General features: G+C 45.0%; 6 non-coding genes across 6 annotated transcripts; all 6 read right to left on the minus strand.

Moving 5' to 3' along the window:
• Positions 1–293: 293 nt before the first annotated feature.
• On the minus strand, positions 294–365 carry trnap-cgg (transfer RNA proline (anticodon CGG)). The gene has a single exon. It is a non-coding gene; the product is annotated as a tRNA-Pro (tRNA).
• Positions 366–8,411: 8,046 nt separating this feature from the next.
• Positions 8,412–8,483, minus strand: trnap-ugg (transfer RNA proline (anticodon UGG)). The gene has a single exon. It is a non-coding gene; the product is annotated as a tRNA-Pro (tRNA).
• Positions 8,484–9,715: 1,232 nt separating this feature from the next.
• On the minus strand, positions 9,716–9,787 carry trnap-cgg (transfer RNA proline (anticodon CGG)). Its single transcript has one exon. It is a non-coding gene; the product is annotated as a tRNA-Pro (tRNA).
• Positions 9,788–11,298: 1,511 nt separating this feature from the next.
• trnap-cgg (transfer RNA proline (anticodon CGG)) lies at positions 11,299–11,370 on the minus strand. Its single transcript has one exon. It is a non-coding gene; the product is annotated as a tRNA-Pro (tRNA).
• Positions 11,371–18,122: 6,752 nt separating this feature from the next.
• Positions 18,123–18,194, minus strand: trnap-cgg (transfer RNA proline (anticodon CGG)). The gene has a single exon. It is a non-coding gene; the product is annotated as a tRNA-Pro (tRNA).
• Positions 18,195–19,213: 1,019 nt separating this feature from the next.
• Positions 19,214–19,285, minus strand: trnap-cgg (transfer RNA proline (anticodon CGG)). The gene has a single exon. It is a non-coding gene; the product is annotated as a tRNA-Pro (tRNA).
• Between the last annotated feature and the right edge of the window lie 488 nt (positions 19,286–19,773).

Genomic DNA, 19,773 nt, shown 5'->3' on the forward strand with positions numbered 1-19,773 from the left:
GTAACGCTCTCTGAACCTTGTAAACCAATATTGAGAAAAACATCAAAGCAAAGGACACGAGCCTCCAGTCAACCGCAAACGGCTACCCTGCATGGCAGCCGATCTGAACAATTTTAGACACACCCCCACCTTTCAGTGAAAGCGCCGGAACCCAAAGAGCGAAGTGTTGTACAAAGTTTAAATTGCAGATGAGGAACTACGAACAGGGAGAAATCAGCACGAAAACATGCAGGAGTACTATTGACCGAAAGAAGGCAGAATTGACTGATACTTCTCAGCAATATGCTCAATGTGGGCTCGTCCGGGATTTGAACCCGGGACCTCTCACACCCGAAGCGAGAATCATACCCCTAGACCAACGAGCCACAAGTTGCTGCTCAGTGGAGGCCCCTTTGCCACGTCTTTCACTCTGTTCGATGCTACGGTCGCTCCAACATCCTGCCTCTTAGCTGACAAGGGCAGAAATAGAGCTCTGACCAGATGCACTGACCAGATTTCTGAGAAACTCAATTTTTACCTACCAGCTCTAGCTTGGCCTACTTTTGTAGAATAATGTTGATTTAAATATCAACGACAAAACACAAGAGCTGAATTTAACAGCAGAAGTCTACATTGTGGCACTGCCACGCAAATCTTGCTGATGAGAAGCTGTCTGAGGTCTGTACTGCTTCTCCACAGAGGGTCAGGTGACATCTGTCTTCTCAATTTAGTTCCAGCTCAGTTTTATGTGAGTTCTAGATTGTTTGGAGGCCATGGTTAAAGGAGGCCAGTGTAGCAATACATTTTAAGACACACTGCCACAGAGAAAGTTGTGACATACCCCAAAGCTCCTCCTTGCCAAGCACAGGCAAACAGACTCTTGAAGGTTCCACCAAGATTTGAATTCGGATCACTGGATTCAGAGTCCAGAGTGCTAACCGTTACACCATGGAACCTACAGTGTCTGCACATCTGTTTGAAGTGTAGAAAACATTCAAGGAGGTTCTGCGAAAAGCAACTAACTAGCAAGCATCAGAATGGTGTCCGAAAAGCGTTCACGGCTCCACTCTGAGTAAACCCAGGATCAACCCTGGGACCTTTAAATGTTCAGTGTAATGCTCTCTGAACCTTGTAAACCAATATTGAGAAAAACATCAAAGCAAAGGACACGAGCCTCCAGTCAACCGCAAACGGCTACCCTGCATGGCAGCCGATCTGAACCATCTTAGACACACCCCCACCTTTCAGTGAAAGTGCAGGAACCCAAAGAGCGAAGTGTTGTACAAAGTTTAAATTGCAGATGAGGAACTACGAACAAGGAGAAATCAGCACGAAAACATGCAGGAGTACTATTGACTGAAAGAAGGCAGAATTGATTGATACTTCTCAGCAATATGCTCAATGTGGGCTCGTCCGGGATTTGAACCCAGGACCTCTCACACCCGAAGCAAGAATCATACCCCTAGACCAACAAGCCACCATGCACCCAGACACTACTCAAAACAAGGAGCTGCAAAGCGGGCTCATCTGGGATTTGAACTTGGGCCCACTTGCTCCCATACAGCAATAAAAGAAAAAAAAACACACCCCAACACCAACAAGCCCTCAGATGCTCCTGCATCTAGCAAACGCAAGATGAAGGCTCACAGGGCTGTGAAGCGATCCAAGAATCTATTTTTTGCCATATCTCCACTGCTTGGGCTGCATTCCTAAACCAATTTTTGGAAAAATGTCAAGTCAAAGTTTAAACTGTAGATTAAGAACTAAGAAGGGCAGAGAGAAGTGGACATGAAAACATGCAGACGCAGCTTTAGTCTTAATTGACAGTGGTGTATGTTTGACCCGGGATGGCAGAATGGACTGAAACTGCTCAAGAAAAGATGGTGCAAAGACAGAAGAGGGCTCGTCCGGGATTTGAACCTGGGACCTCTCGCACCCTAAGCGAGAATCATATTCATCGGTCTTCTCAATTTAGTTCCAGCTCAGTTTTATGTGAGTTCTAGATTGTTTGGAGGCCATGGTTAAAGGAGGCCACTGTAGCAATACATTTTAAGACACACTGCCACAGAGGTAGTACACATAATGGGTTCGTGGAAAAAAACCCATTCATTTAAATTGCCATATACCGCATAATGGTTCGAAGGGATTGTACTGTCAATTTGGATCCATTTTCTCCTTTAGAAAACTGGCCAACGGGACGAGTCGGCTTACCCCCCTTTTCCGTAGGGAATCCGCAGTAAACCAAGTATTGACACCTCTAAGGGGTGATGTTGACCACTGGGAGAGCCCCCCACCCCCACCCCCGTGACCACGAACCCTATAAAGGTCCTTTTGCCATCGTTCTGCTGGCCATTGGGGGTATTCGCTCCCAGGACCCTATTATTTGGCGTTTCTCCCATTAAACGAATGGCCGGGGCTGTTCTAGGGTGGGCTTCGCATCCCAGCGAGCTGCGTTTTGTCCACCCGCCATATGGGTCCACTGTGCGGACCCCCGTGACCACGAACCCATTATTTGTCCATTTAACCATTATCATCGCGGATCGGACCCTCGAGCCGCGAGGACCCCCGGTCCCACGGAACCACTATTTGTCCAATTTTCCACTATTTTTACGGAACGTTCCCAAAAGGGTCCCAGAGGTGGGGGGTGGGCGTCCCGGCCTGCGGGCGCTCACCGGCACCCCCTCTCGCCATTTCGGGGTCGCCGACGCAAGTCGCTCAGATCAGCCCGCGGTCTCGGTGAGGTCACTGGGGGGGCCCCACGGACCCCGCTGTGAAATTTGGGACCCCTGGGTCGTTTCTAAAAATCGGTACGTTCCAAATCGGTACACGTTTTGATTGAAGGTGGGACATCCACAGTTTGGAGACGATAGGACGTAGGGCCCCCATATTCCAGATTCTTGCATCTCAGGGGTCCCTCTCCCATGTCCCCAAAGCACGAAGCTGTAGGACCTTGAAAAAAAATACCCGTCCGGCACCCTGAAATCTCTCAAAAGGCTCTGATCATGTAAGAGTCAGAGAGGGCCAAGGGAGAGATTTTGTGCAGTAGGCTCCGAATTTTTCTTTCGGCAGCTCAATCGGGGCGGCCCCTGGACCCACCAATCCGAATTTCGGGCCCCTGGGTCTTTTCTAAAAAAGTCCCACCTGCCACATTCTTGAATGGGTTCGGCCTAGCGGATTCGTGGACACAACTCGCGAGCGCCCCAGGGCCCCGCGCTTTCGGAAGCTCACTCGGGGCGGCCCCTTGACCCACCGATCCGAATTTCGGGCCCCTGGGTCTTTTCTAAAAAAAGTCTCTCCTGCCATATACTTGAATGTTTTCGGCCTAGCGGGTTCGTGGACAGGACTCGCAAGCGTCCGATCGGGCCGAATTTTGGATATGTGTCTCATGGGGACCCCCTCGACTGGGCATAAAAGTCTGGTGGCCCTGAGACCTTCTTTAGGGGTCAAACGGTCACAGAAGAGACCCCACGTCCACCAAACAGGTACACGTTTTGATTGGAGGTGGGACTTCCAAAGTTCAGAGAGGGTAGGTCGTAGGGCCCCCAGATTTGAGATTCTGGCATCTCAGGGGCCCCTCAACCAGGGCCCCGAAACACATAGTCGTAGGACCCAAGGAGAAAAGTGCATCACGCTAGGTCCTCACGCTTTTGACAGCACGTTTTAGGGGCCCTCAGGAGCCACCGATCCAAATTTCGGGCCCCTAGGACGTTTTTAAAAACATCCCACCTGCCAATTACTTGAATGTGTTCGGCCTAGCGGTTTCGTGGACACGGCTCGCCGGGGTCGGATCGGGCCGAATTTGGTATGATTGCCTCATGGGGACCCCCTTGACCGGGCAGATAAGTTTGGTGGCCCAATGACCTTCCTTAGGGGTCAAAAGGTCAAAAACCAGAGGGATTGTCCACCAAACCGGTACGTGTTTACATTGGAGGTGGGACATCCGCCCATACATTTACAATTTATTCAGTGGGACCTCCATAGCGCTCCCGTGGACATACATTTTTATGCATATTTTACATTATTATTGGATAAAACTTACATGAATGGATTCCTCTGGGTGTCCTGAGTACAGTAAAGGTCTTTTCATTAACAATAAGACACATTTGAAATAAATAAAGTTAAATACAGTTGTTATTTAATGAAAAGTGAGATTCGCACCACATGTGGTGCACATGTGTGCCAAAATTCAACGCTCATTTTTATGCAAATTCTACAGTATTATGGGATAAAACTTACAAAAATGGATTCCTGGAAGCTTGCAGAGTACAGCTGATGAGACTTCAACCACGAAACCACTAAAATTTATCTGTCCACGGAACAATTAGGAAGGGCGTGCTGAATAAATGGCAAATGGGAGGTTTTTTAAAAAAAAAATTCCATTTACAATTTATTCAGCGGGACCTCCGTAGTGCTCCCGTGGACATTATTTTTTATGCAAATTCTACAGTATATTGTGATAAAACTTACATGAATGGACTCTGCTGAGCTGTCTGAGTACACTGCAGGCATTTTGATCAACAATATTGCCTATATTTAATTAAATCAAATTTAATACAATTGCTTTTTGTTAAACCTAAGTTGGACACATATCCCACTTGCCATTTATTCATATTGGATGGACACCAAATTTGGGGCACCGTATCTCCGCCTCCCGGGGGTTCAGGGACTTGGGGCTGGTGGCGTCGGATAGAGGTCCCCCTGGTCTGACTTTGACCCGATTTTGGTGCAGTTTGGCCCCGTTTTGGCGGAGTTACAGCTTGGCAAAGTGTGTGACAATTTGGTGAACACCAAAATCCAACATTTTTTCTATGCACATTTCTACAGTATTATGGGACAAAACTTACAAAAATGGGTTCTTCGGAGCTTGCAGTGTACAGCAGATGAGACTTCAACCACGAAATCACTAAAATTTATCTGTCCACGGAACCATTAGGAAGGGCATGCTGAATAAATGGCAAACGGGAGGTTTTTTAAAAAAAAATGTACATTTACAATTTATTCAGCGGGACCTCCATAGCGCTCCCGTGGACATACATTTTTATGCATATTTTACATTATTATTGGATAAAACTTACATGAATGGATTCCTCTGGGTGTCCTGAGTACAGTTAAGGTCTTTTCATTAACAATAACACACATTTGAAATAAATAAAGTTAAATACAGTTGTTATTTAATGAAAAGTGAGATTCGCACCACGTGGTGCACATGTGTGCCAAAATTCAACGCTCATTTTTATGCAAATTCTACAGTATTATGGGATAAAACTTACAAAAATGGATTCCTGGAAGCTTGCAGAGTACAGCTGATGAGACTTCAACCACGAAACCACTAAAATGTATCTGTCCACGGAACAATTAGGAAGGGCGTGCTGAATAAATGGCAAATGGGAGGTTTTTTTTAAAAAAAATTCCATTTACAATTTATTCAGCGGGACCTCCGTAGTGCTCCCGTGGACATTATTTTTTATGCAAATTCTACAGTATATTGTGATAAAACTTACATGAATGGACTCTGCTGAGCTGTCTGAGTACACTGCAGGCATTTTGATCAACAATATTGCCTATATTTAATTAAATCAAATTTAATACAATTGCTTTTTGTTAAACCTAAGTTGGACACATATCCCACTTGCCATTTATTCATATTGGATGGACACCAAATTTGGGGCACCGTATCTCCGCCTCCCGGGGGTTCAGGGACTTGGGGCTGGTGGCGTCGGATAGAGGTCCCCCTGGTCTGACTTTGACCCGATTTTGGTGCAGTTTGGCCCCGTTTTGGCGGAGTTACAGCTTGGCAAAGTGTGTGACAATTTGGTGAACACCAAAATCCAACATTTTTTCTATGCACATTTCTACAGTATTATGGGACAAAACTTACAAAAATGGATTCCTCGGAGCTTGCAGAGTACATCTGATGAGACTTCAACCACGAAATCGCTAAAATTCATCTGTCCACGGAACCACTATGAAGGGTGCGCTGAATAAATGGCAACTGGGAGGTGTTTTTTTTTAAATAATGTCCTTTTACAATTTATTCGGCGGGACCTCCGTAGTGCTCCCATGGACATTAATTTTTATGCATATTTTACAGTATTATGTGATAAAACTGGCATGAATGGACTCTGCTGAGCGTGCTGAGTACAGTAGAGGTGTTTTCATTAACAGTAAGAGAATTGCTATTTAATAAACAGCAAGTGAACACATATCCCGTTTTCCATATATTCATATAGGAATGCTATTTAATAAACTGCAAGTGGACACATATCCCATCAAATAAATTGCTGGTGGACATGCACCACATATGGGGAAATTAACCAAAATCCAACTTTTTTCTAAAAAAGTGCATCGCGCTAAGTCCTCGCGCTTTTGACAGCACGCTCTAGGGCCCCTCAAGAGCCACCGTTCCAAATTTCAGGCCCCTGGGACGTTTCTAAAAAAATCCCATATGCCATTTATTCCCTTGCGTTCGGCCTAGCTGATTCGTGGACACGACTCACAAAAGTCCGATCGGGCCGAATTTTGGATATGTGTCTCGAGGGGATCCCCTCGACCAGGCACAGCAGTCTGGTGGCCCTACGATCTTCTTTAGGGGTCAAACGGTCACAGAAGGGACCCCACGTCCACAAAAGTGTTACGCGTTTTGATGGGAGGTGGGACGTCCACAGTTCGGAGACAATAGGTCGTAGGGCCCCCAGATTTGAGATTCTGGCATCTCAGGGGCCCCTCACCCAGGGCCCCGAAGCACGTAGTCATAGCACTAAAGGAAAAAAAGTGCATCGCACTAGGGCCCCGCGCTTTTGACTGCACGATCCAGGGACCCCAAAGAGCCACCGTTCCGAATTTTGGGCCCCGGGGACTTTTCTAAAAAAATCCCACCTGCCATTTATTTGAATGTGTTAAGCATAGCGGGTTCGTGGACACTGATTGCAAGGGCTCTTGGGCCCCGGGCCTTCGTAAGCTCACTGGGGGAGGCCCCCGTTCCAAGTTTTGGGCCCCTGGGATGTCTCAGAAAAAAATGTCCAACCGAGGCCCATTTCTAACGCTAATGGTCAAATGGACAAATATTGGGTCCGTGGGACCAGGGGGTGGGGTCCGCAAATGTTCCGCATGTGATCCGTGGTCATTCTGTGAATATAATGGTCAAATGGACAAATAGTGGGTTTGTGGGACCCAGGGTGGGGGTCCGCAAGTGGTCCGCAGATGATCCGCAGTCATTGTGTGAAAATAATGGTCAAATGGACAAATAGTGGGTTCGTGGGACCCAGGGTGGGGGTCCGCAAGTGGTCCGCAGATGATCCGCAGTCATTGTGTGAATATAATGGTCAAATGGACAAATACTGGGTTCGTGGGACCCAGGCTGGGGGTCCGCAAGGGGTCCGCAGATGATCCGCAGTCATTGTGTGAATGTAATGGTCAAATGGAAAAATAATGGGTAAGTGGGACCCAGGTTGGGGGTCCGACGGGGGTCCGCATCGGTTCCGTGGTCATTCTGTAACTTTAAAGGTCAAATGGACAAATATAGGTTTCGTGGGCAAAAAAATCGTCCACCCCCCATTCGGGTAAATGCCACTGTTTTAAACCTGAGGTGTACTGCTCCGTGCGCCACCCTGTGGAGAAGTGCTGAATGGCATTTAGGGGCCACAAATTTGGGTGGGCTTCCGCGGGGCCCCTCGGGGGTCCAGATCCTCCTGGCCGGTCAGGGGTCTCTCGTGGGCCGGCGCGGTCCGGCAGACATCGACGCCGCGTCCGGCAAAAAATTTTGGGGTCAGCGCGCAGGTCCCCTTAACCCACGTACACGAGCCCTCAAACTTATACCTGAATGGACGCTCCAAAAAAAAATTGACTTTATGGAAAAAGTTGTGACATACCCCAAAGCTCCTCCTTGCCAAGCACAGCCAGACAGACTCTTGAAGGTTCCACTGAGATTTGAACTCGGATCACTGGATTCAGAGTCCAGAGTTCTAACCGTTACACCATGGAACCAACAGTGTCTGCACATCAGTTTGAAGTGTAGAAAACATTCAAGGAGGCTCTGCGAAACGCAACTAACCAGCAAGCATCAGAATCGTGTCCGAAAAGCATTCACGGCTCCACTCTGAGTAAACCCAGGATCGAACCTGGGACCTTTAAATGTTCAGTGTAATGCTCTCTGAACCTTGTAAACCAATATTGAGAAAAACATCAAAGCAAAGGACACGAGCCTCCAGTCAACCGCAAACGGCTACCCTGCATGGCAGCCGATCTGAACCATCTTAGACACACCCTCACCTTTCAGTGAAAGTGCGGAAACCCAAAGAGTGAAGTGTTGTACAAAGTTTAAATTGCAGATGAGGAACTACGAACAGGGAGAAATCGGCACGAAAACATGCAGGAGTATTATTGGCCGAAAGATGGCAGAATTGACTGATACTTCTCAGCAATATGCTCAATGTGGGGTCATCCGGGATTTGAACCCGGGACCTCTCACACCCAAAGCGAGAATCATACCCCTAGACCAACGAGCCACCATGTAGCCAGACACTACTCAAAACAAGGAGCTGCAAAGCGGGCTCATCTGGGATTTGAACTTGGGCCCACTTACTCCCATACAGCAATAAAAGAAAAAAAAACACACCCCAACAACAACAAGCCCTCAGATGCTCCTGCAACTAGCAATCGCAAGATGAAGGCTCACAGGGCCGTGAAGCGATCCAATAATCTATTTTTTGCCATATCTCCACCGCTTGGGATGCATTCCTAAACCAATTTTTGGAAAAATGTCAAGTCAAAGTTTAAACTGCAGATTAAGAACTAAGAAGAGCAGAGAGAAGTGGGCATGAAAACATGCAGACGCAGCTTTAGTTTTAATTGACAGTGGCTTATGTTTGACCCGGGATGGCAGAATGGACTGAAACTGCTCAAGAAAAGATGCTGCAAAGACAGAAGAGGGCTCGTCCGGGATTTGAACCCGGGACCTCTCGCACCCTTAGCCATAATCATACCCATGGCCAACGAGCCACCATGTAGCCAGACACTACTCAAAACAAGGAGCTGCAAAGCGGGCTCATCTGGGATTTGAACTTGGGCCCACTTGTTTTATGTGAGTTCTAGATTGTTTAGAGGCCATGGTTAAAGGAGGCCACTGTAGCAATACATTTTAAGACACACTGCCACAGAGAAAGTTGTGACATACCCCAAAGCTCCTCCTTGCCAAGCACAGCCAGACAGACTCTTGAACGTTCCACCAAGATTTGAACTCAGATCACTGGATTCAGAGTGCAGCGTGCTAACCGTTACACCATGGAACCAACAGTGTCTGCACATCTGTTTGAAGTGTAGAAAACATTCAAGGAGGCTCTGCGAAAAGCAACTAACCAGCAAGCATCAGAATGGTGTCCGAAAAGCATTCACGGCTCCACTCTGAGTAAACCCAGGATCGAACCTGGGACCTTTAAATGTTCAGTGTAACGCTCTCTGAACCTTGTAAACCAATATTGAGAAAAACATCAAAGCAAAGGACACGAGCCTCCAGTCAACCGCAAACGGCTACCCTGCATGGCAGCCGATCTGAACAATTTTAGACACACCCCCACCTTTCAGTGAAAGCGCCGGAACCCAAAGAGCGAAGTGTTGTACAAAGTTTAAATTGCAGATGAGGAACTACGAACAGGGAGAAATCAGCACAAAAACATGCAGGAGTAGTATTGACCGAAAGAAGGCGGAATTGACTGATACTTCTCAGCAATATGCTCAATGTGGGCTCGTCCGGGATTTGAACCCGGGACCTCTCACACCCGAAGCGACAATCATACCCCTAGACCAACGAGCCACCATGTACCCAGACACTACTCAAAACAAGGAGCTGCAAATCGGGCTCATCTGGGATTTGAACTTGGGCCCACTTGCTCCCTTACAGCAATAAAAGAAAAAAAAACACACCCCAACACCAACAAGCCCTCAGATGCTCCTGCATCTAGCAAACGCAAGATGAAGGCTCACAGGGCTGTGAAGCGATCCAAGAATCTATTTTTTTGCCATATCTCCACTGCTTGGGCTGCATTCCTAAACCAATTTTTGGAAAAATGTCAAGTCAAAATTTAAACTGCAGATTAAGAACTAAGAAGAGCAGAGAGAAGTGGGCATGAAAACATGCAGACGCAGCTTTAGTCTTAATTGACAGTGGCGTATGTTTGTCCCGGGATGGCAGAATGGACTGAAACTGCTCAAGAAAAGATGCTGCAAAGACAGAAGAGGGCTCGTCCGGGATTTGAACCCGGGACCCCTCGCACCCTAAGCGGGAATCAAACCCCTAGACCAACAAGCCACAAGTTGCTGCTCAGTGGAGGCCACTTTGCCACGTATTTCACTCTGTTCGATGCTACGGTCGCTCCAACATCCTGCCTCTTAGCTGACAAGGGCAGAAATAGAGCTCTGACCAGATGCACTGACCAGATTTCTGAGAAACTCAATTTTTACCTACCAGCTCTAGCTTGGCCTACCTTTGTAGAATAATGTTGATTAAAATATCAACGACAAAACACAAGAGCTGAATTTAACAGCAGAAGTCTACATTGTGGCACTGCCACGCAAATCTTGCTGATGAGAAGCTGTCTGAGGTCTGTACTGCTTCTCCACAGAGGGTCAGGTGACATCGGTCTTCTCAATTTAGTTCCAGCTCAGTTTTATGTGAGTTCTACATTGTTTGGAGGCCATGGTTAAAGGAGGCCACTGTAGCAATACATATTAAGACACACTGCCACAGAGAAAGTTGTGACCTATGTCAAAGCTCCTCCTTGCCAAGCACAGCCAGACAGACCCCAAGGTTCCACCAAGAGTTGAACTCAGATCACTGGCATCAGAGTCCAGTGTGCTAACCGTTACACCATGGAACCAACAGTGTCTGCACATCTGTTTGAAGTGTAGAAAACATTCAAGGAGGCTCTGCGAAAAGCAACTAACCAGCAAGCATCAGAATGGTGTCCGAAAGCATTCACGGCTCCACTCTGAGTAAACCCAGGATCGAACCTGGGACCTTTAAATGTTCAGTGTAACGCTCTCTGAACCTTGTAAACCAATATTGAGAAAAACATCAAAGCAAAGGACACGAGCCTCCAGTCAACCGCAAACGGCTACCCTGCATGGCAGCCGATCTAAACCATCTTAGACACACCCCCACCTTTCAGTGAAAGTGCGGGAACCCAAAGAGCGAAGTGTTGTACAAAGTTTAAATTGCAGATGAGGAACTACGAACAGGGAGAAATCAGCACAAAAACATGCAGGAGTACTATTGACCGAAAGAAGGCAGAATTGACTGATACTTCTCAGCAATATGCTCAATGTGGGCTCGTCCGGGATTTGAACCCGGGACCTCTCACACCCGAAGCGAGAATCATACCCCTAGACCAACGAGCCACAAGTTGCTGCTCATTGGAGGCCCCTTTGCCACGTCTTTCACTCTGTTCGATGCTACGGTCGCTCCAACATCCTGCCTCTTAGCTGACAAGGGCAGAAATAGAGCTCATGCACTGACCAGATATCTGAAAAAAACTCAATTTTTACCTACCAGCTCTAGCTTAACATACCTTTGTAGAATAATGTTGATTAAAATATCAAAGACAAAACACAAGAGCTGAATTTAACAGCTGAAGTCTACATTGTGGCACTGCCACGCAAATCTTGCTGATGAGAAGCTGTCTGAGGTCTGTACTGCTTCTTCACAGAGGGTCAGGTGACATCGGTCTTCTCAATTTAGTTCCAGCTCAGTTTTATGTGAGTTCTAGATTGTTTGGAGGCCATGGTTAAAGGAGGCCACTGTAGCAATACATTTTAAGACACACTGCCACAGAGAAAGTTGTGACATACCCCAAAGCTCCTCCTTGCCAAACACAGCCAGACAGACTCTTGAAGGTTCAGAGTCCAGAGTGCTAACCGTTACACCATGGAACCAACAGTGTCTGCACATCTGTTTGAAGTGTAGAAAACATTCAAGGAGGCTCTGCGAAAAGCAACTAACCAGCAAGCATCAGAATGGTGTCCGAAAAGCATTCACGGCTCCACTCTGAGTAAACCCAGGATCGAACCTGGGACCTTTAAATGTTCAGTGTAACGCTCTCTGAACCTTGTAAACCAATATTGAGAAAAACATCAAAGCAAAGGACCCGAGCCTCCAGTCAACCACAAACGGCTACCCTGAATGGCAGCCGATCTGAACCATCTTAGACACACCCCCACCTTTCAGTGAAAGTGCGGGAACCCAAAGAGCGAAGTGTTGTACAAAGTTTAAATTGGAGATGAGGATTTACGAACAGGGAGAAATCGGCACGAAAACATGCAGGAGTATTATTGACTGAAAGAAGGCAGAAATGACTGATACTTCTCAGCAATATGCTCAATGTGGGCTCGTCGCAGGATTTGAACCCGGGACCTCTCACACCCGAAGCAAGAATCATACCGCTAGACCAACTAGACACCATGTACCCAGACACTACTCAAAAAATGGAGCTGCAAAGCGGGTTCATCTGGGATTTGAACTTGGGTCCACTTGCTCCCATACAGCAATAGAAGAAAAAAAAAACACACCCCAACACCAACAAGCCCTCAGATGCTACTGCAACTAGCAAACGCAAGATGAAGGCTCACAGGGCTGTGAAGCGATCCAAGAATCTATTTTTTGCCATATCTCCACTGCTTGGGCTGCATTCCTAAACCAATTTTTGGAAAAATGTCAAGTCAAAGTTTAAACTGCAGATTAAGAACTAAGAAGAGCAGAGAGAAGTGGGCATGAAAACATGCAGACGCAGCTTTAGTCTTAATTGACAGTGGCGTATGTTTGACCCGCGATGGCAGAATGGACTGAAACTGCTCAAGAAAAGATGCTGCAAAGACAGAAGAGGGCTCGTCCGGGATTTGAACCCGGGACCCCTCGCACCCTAAGCGGGAATCATACCCCTAGACCAACAATCCACGAGTTGCTGCTCAGTGGAGGCCACTTTGCCACGTATTTCACTCTGTTCGATGCTACGGTCGCTCCAACATCCTGCCTCTTAGCTGACAAGGGCAGAAATAGAGCTCTGACCAGATGCACTGACCAGATTTCTGAGAAACTCAATTTTTACCTACCAGCTCTAGCTTGGCCTACCTTTGTAGAATAATGTTGATTAAAATACTTCTCAGAGAGGTCTTTAAGAGATCATGGCAGGACGCATGCGGACAGGTGCTGCTGTCGCCGTATACGCAAACAATGCTACCAACCACGCAAAACACTATTTTTCGTATAAAACTGGCTCACGCCATCTCATACAATCAAGGCAAAGTGCTACGATCACAAAAAGTCTGTTTGTAGCAAGTTTAGTCGTTGTGCTACTCCTACTGTCTGTGCGATGTTGTTGTGCCGGTTCAGCTGGGCTTGGAAAGTCTAAACGCAGTCCAAACGCATCGAGCCAACATACTATTTACGAAGCTCTGCTAAACAAAGGCCAAGCTACCCTGCCAAATCATACAGGTTCCCGAAGGAAAATAAAATCAAGACGGCCCTACCAGGATATTCTTTTGCTGTTGACTATCCTTCTCTTGGCTGGAGATGTAGAGCCTAACCCTGGTCCGCACGGAGCCGGTATTGGTGACGCCGTCCTCTCCATGGACGCGCACGGCTGTCGCCTGGGACCTGCCCTGGATTACCGGTGGGACAACGGCCGCAGTCGGAGTCTGAACGTGGGAGGAAGCCGAGGATCACGCGGGTGCTCGTGGATGGCACAGGTGGACGGCATGCTGCGGTCTTCCCTGGATGCGCTGAATCCATGTGTGGCCTCCGGTTTGGATTCCACCTTACACGGAGCGACACGTGAGGAACACTTCACAACTTTGACGCATGCCAGTGGTAAGCTTTCATCATTCATGTCTCCGATGCTGGGGATCTCTACACCGGTAATGCGGCCTATTCGTGATAAACGAAAACTTACTGATCTCAATCCAGCTATCAGGAAACATCGTAAGTTTAAATTTTTTAAAACTTTAAACCAGGCAAAAATTCTATGGGACCCACGCTCCAAACCAAGGGGATTATTAGGCGGACATATTAATGTCCGTAGTATGGTCTCAAAGAGCGATCAAATGGAACATCTACTAAATAATTCCAACCTGGATTTTCTTGGTGTCTCAGAAACGTGGTTAAGTAAATATTCCCCAGAGGCTGCTGTTAATGTATCTGGATACAATGTTTTCAGAAAGGACAGAGACAAAGGGCGAGGGGGAGGCGTGTTAATCTATGTGAAAAGACACAATCAAATGTAATCTGATTGAATGGTCGCCTGGATTAGATATTGAATGCCTTGGACTGAACGTTTGGCTATCCCCTGAAATGTCATTTATTTTAATTTGTTTTTATCGTCCTCCTTCATCTACCATTGCTTTTTATGATAATTTACACAAACTGTTAAAACAATGTCAAGAAAGAAAGGAGTTCATTTTAATGGGTGATTTTAATATAAACTGGGAAAATAAAATTGATCGGAAAAAACTTAAAGATATAACAGACAAATTTGATCTCACCCAGTTAGTTCTTGGTCCCACCCGCATCACTCACTCCTCTCAGACGCAAATTGACTTAATGTTTACAAACAGACCGGAAAGGATAACAAAATCATACAATTTATTAACAGGTTTATCTGACCATAATATAACACTATTAGGAAGGAAACTCACCAAAAAACGTTTTAAGAAAACAATCATAGTGAAACAACATCAATTGAGTATTCCTAAAAATGATCTGGACAAATTCAAATCTGCCTTAAATGATATCGACTGGACTGATCTTCTGGTTATTGAAGATATAGAGAACAGTTGCAATATGTTTTCAAGCACTATTAATACTATAATATCCTTATATAACAGAAGAATGTCACACAGACCAAGACAGAAAAATTCTCAACCTTGGCTCAATGAGGCTCTCTGGAAACAGATGAGGGACAGAGACTCCTCACTAAAGATTGCACTTAAGTCAGGACTCAGAAGTGACTGGTATAGCTATACATCCCTCAGAAATAGAGTAGTAAGGAACATAAGGAAAGCCAAAGCAGATTTCTATATAAAAGTAATTGATGATGCAAAGGGAGATGGGAAATTAATCTGGAACAATCTTAATAAATTAACTGGTAAAGATACTCAGCACTGCGCACCGGCACTTGAACTGAAATTAAATGGAATCATAACCAGAGAAGAAGATATTATAGCAAGCACTTTTAACAAATTTTTTATCCAATCAGTTGAGGAACTGGCACAGAAGTGCATTATTAGTAATATAGTGAGCATTCCTATTGATAATGACAAACCAGTTTTTAGAATTGAGGAAATTAGTGAACTTGAGGTAGAGAATACCATAAATTCACTAAGGAACTCAAAAGCTAAAGATGCTTTTGGTCTTGATTTTGTATTTTTTAAAACTCATAAACAGTCTTTAATTATACCTCTTACACATTTAATCAATTTATCAATTAAACAAGGTATTTTCCCAAGTTCCTGGAAAACAGCCGTGGTAACCCCCATTTTCAAGGCCGGTGATAAAACACTAGTAGAGAACTATAGGCCCATCAGTATACTACCTGTAATATCCAAGGTAGTAGAGAAATGGGTGGCGAAACAGCTGACTGCTCATCTTAGTAAAGGCCATACACCACTGCACCCAATGCAGTTTGGCTTTCGAAGTAATCACTCCACGGAAACAGCCAACTGCTTTTTTATCGAGAACATCAAAATGAATCTAGATAAAGGAGGCGTGGTGGGTGCAATATTTTTAGATTTCAAAAAAGCATTTGACACCGTCGATCATGACGTTCTTTTGTCAAAATTATCCTACTTTAATTTCTGTGGGAATGCAATTAAATGGATGAAATCATATTTAACTGACAGAAAACAAAGCACACGCATTAACAACACACAATCCACATATCTAAACTCTAGAATAGGTGTCCCTCAAGGATCTATACTGGGCCCCCTTTTGTTCAGTCTCTATATAAATGACCTGCCCACTGTTTGTCCATCTGTACATTTACAAATGTATGCAGATGACACAGTCCTCTACGTGCATGCTAAAAATAAACAACAAGCTGCACACCAACTGACTGAGGCCATGAGCAAGGTATCCATATGGCTAACTAATTCATGCTTACATCTGAACATAAGTAAAACAGTATGTATGTATTTTACAAAACAAACTACTGTGACTTATGACCCTGAGGTAATTGTTAACCAAGATAAGGTTAGAGTGGTATCTGACTTTAAATATCTGGGAATCATCCTAGACTCACAACTCTCCTTTAAAAAGCATACAAAAAAGGTTGCCAATATTGTTAAATTTAATCTTGCAAATTTTAAGCATATAAGATCATATCTAACATTGAAGGCTGCAAAGCTTTTCTTGCATGCGATGATCTTATCACATTTTTCTTATTGTTTAACAAGCTGGTCGCAAGCCAATAAAACAACATTGCAACCATTGGAGTCACTCTATAAACAGGCATTAAAGACATTGGACTGTAAGGCTAATAGCTATCATCATTGTCACATAATCAAAAAACACAATATGTTTAGCTTTGAAAACTTCAGACACTTTGCTGACGCATGTCTTGTCTTTAAGGTACTCCGTGGGCTTGCTCCACCACCACTGTGCCAGTTTATAAAACAGAAAGATAGGGTCAATAGAGTAACCAGAGCAACCACCAGAGGGGACTGCATAGTTCAATATAGAAAAAGTAGGATTGGAAATACAGCCTTTTCTGTCAGAGCTACAATTTTTTGGAATAGCCTACCCAATGAGTTAAGGGAGTGTAATAGTCTCTCCTCTTTTAAAAACCAGCTTAAATCTTGGATTAGGGATAATTATAATTGTAACCATACACCAAATGTTTAAGTTTATGAACATGTATGTATGTGTGTATGTATTTATATATATGTATGTGTATGTATATATATGTATATATATATGTGTGTGTATATGTGTATGTATGTATGTATGTATGTATATTTTTTTATTATTTGTTCATATACTGTATCTACTTTATACTGTAATTAAGTTGAGGGTTGATGATGTGAACAACATATTGTCTGTTTGAGAGTATGCCCATATTGTTTTAAAATTTCTGCTGTATTTATTACATTGCTACTGTATTTTAGTGTATCTTTATTGACTTTTGTATTTTAGGGTGCCTGTTAAGATCTGGCTAGGGACAACAGATGGAAACTAGCACTTGTAGCTAACTCTGGCTTGTTTACAGCAAATAACTTGTCTGTTGATCAATGAGCATTGTCCCTATCAAATAAAATAAAAAAAAATAATAAAATAAAAAAAAAAAAAAATATCAACGACAAAACACAAGAGCTGAATTTAACAGCAGAAGTCTACATTGTGGCACTGCCACGCAAATCTTGCTGATGAGAAGCTGTCAGAGGTCTGTACTGCTTCTCCACAGAGGGTCAGGTGACATCGGTCTTCTCAATTTAGTTCCAGCTCAGTTTTATGTGAGTTCTACATTGTTTGGAGGCCATGGTTAAAGGAGGCCACTGTAGCAATACATATTAAGACACACTGCCACAGAGAAAGTTGTGACCTACATCAAAGCTCCTCCTTGCCAAGCACAGCCAGACAGACCCCAAGGTTCCACCAAGAGTTGAACTCAGATCACTGGATTCAGAGTCCAGAGTGCTAACCGTTACACCATGGAACCAACAGTGTCTGCACATCTGTTTGAAGTGTAGAAAACATTCAAGGAGGCTCTGCGAAAAGCAACTAACCAGCAAGCATCAGAATGGTGTCCGAAAGCATTCACGGCTCCACTCTGAGTAAACCCAAGATCGAACCTGGGACCTTTAAATGTTCAGTGTAACGCTCTCTGAACCTTGTAAACCAATATTGAGAAAAACATCAAAGCAAAGGACACGAGCCTCCAGTCAACCGCAAACGGCTACCCTGCATGGCAGCCGATCTGAACCATCTTAGACACACCCCCACCTTTCAGTGAAAGTGCGGGAACCCAAAGAGCGAAGTGTTGTACAAAGTTTAAATTGCAGATGAGAAACTACGAGCAGGGAGAAATCAGCACGAAAACATGCAGGAGTACTATTGACCAAAAGAAGGCAGAATTGACTGATACTTCTCAGCAATATGCTCAAGTGGGCTCGTCCGGGATTTGAACCCGGGACCTCTCACACCCGAAGCGAGAATCATACCCCTAGACCAACGAGCCACAAGTTGCTGCTCAGTGGAGGCCCCTTTGCCACGTCTTTCACTCTGTTCGATGCTACTGTCGCTCCAACATCCTGCCTCTTAGCTGACAAGGGCAGAAATAGAGCTCTGACCAGATGCACTCACCAGATTTCTGAGAAACTCAATTTTTACCTACCAGCTCTAGCTTGGCCTACCTTTGTAGAATAATGTTGATTAAAATATCAACGACAAAACACACGAGCTGAATTTAACAGCAGAAGTCTACATTGTGGCACTGCCATGCAAATCTTGCTGATGAGAAGCTGTCTGAGGTCTGTACTGCTTCTCCACAGAGGGTCAGGTGACATCTGCCTTCTCAATTTAGTTCCAGCTCAGTTTTATGTGAGTTCTAGATTGTTTGGAGGCCATGGTTAAAGGAGGCCAGTGTAGCAATACATTTTAAGACACACTGCCACAAAGAAAGTTGTGACATACCCCAAAGCTCCTCCTTGCCAAGCACAGGCAAACAGACTCTTGAAGGTTCCACCAAGATTTGAATTCGGATCACTGGATTCAGAGTCCAGAGTGCTAACCGTTACACCATGGAACCTACAGTGTCTGCACATCTGTTTGAAGTGTAGAAAACATTCAAGGAGGTTCTGCGAAAAGCAACTAACTAGCAAGCATCAGAATGGTGTCCGAAAAGCGTTCACGGCTCCACTCTGAGTAAACCCAGGATCAACCCTGGGACCTTTAAATGTTCAGTGTAATGCTCTCTGAACCTTGTAAACCAATATTGAGAAAAACATCAAAGCAAAGGACACGAGCCTCCAGTCAACCGCAAACGGCTACCCTGCATGGCAGCCGATCTGAACCATCTTAGACACACCCCCACCTTTCAGTGAAAGTGCAGGAACCCAAAGAGCGAAGTGTTGTACAAAGTTTAAATTGCAGATGAGGAACTACGAACAAGGAGAAATCAGCACGAAAACATGCAGGAGTACTATTGACTGAAAGAAGGCAGAATTGATTGATACTTCTCAGCAATATGCTCAATGTGGGCTCGTCCGGGATTTGAACCCAGGACCTCTCACACCCGAAGCGAGAATCATACCCCTAGACCAACAAGCCACCATGCACCCAGACACTACTCAAAACAAGGAGCTGCAAAGCGGGCTCATCTGGGATTTGAACTTGGGCCCACTTGCTCCCATACAGCAATAAAAGAAAAAAAAACACACCCCAACACCAACAAGCCCTCAGATGCTCCTGCATCTAGCAAACGCAAGATGAAGGCTCACAGGGCTGTGAAGCGATCCAAGAATCTATTTTTTGCCATATCTCCACTGCTTGGGCTGCATTCCTAAACCAATTTTTGGAAAAATGTCAAGTCAAAGTTTAAACTGTAGATTAAGAACTAAGAAGGGCAGAGAGAAGTGGACATGAAAACATGCAGACGCAGCTTTAGTCTTAATTGACAGTGGTGTATGTTTGACCCGGGATGGCAGAATGGACTGAAACTGCTCAAGAAAAGATGGTGCAAAGACAGAAGAGGGCTCGTCTGGGATTTGAACCTGGGACCTCTCGCACCCTAAGCGAGAATCATATTCATCGGTCTT

The sequence above is a fragment of the Carassius carassius genome, chromosome 1, assembly GCF_963082965.1.
Source record: "Carassius carassius chromosome 1, fCarCar2.1, whole genome shotgun sequence".
Taxonomy (NCBI): Eukaryota; Metazoa; Chordata; class Actinopteri; order Cypriniformes; family Cyprinidae; genus Carassius; species Carassius carassius.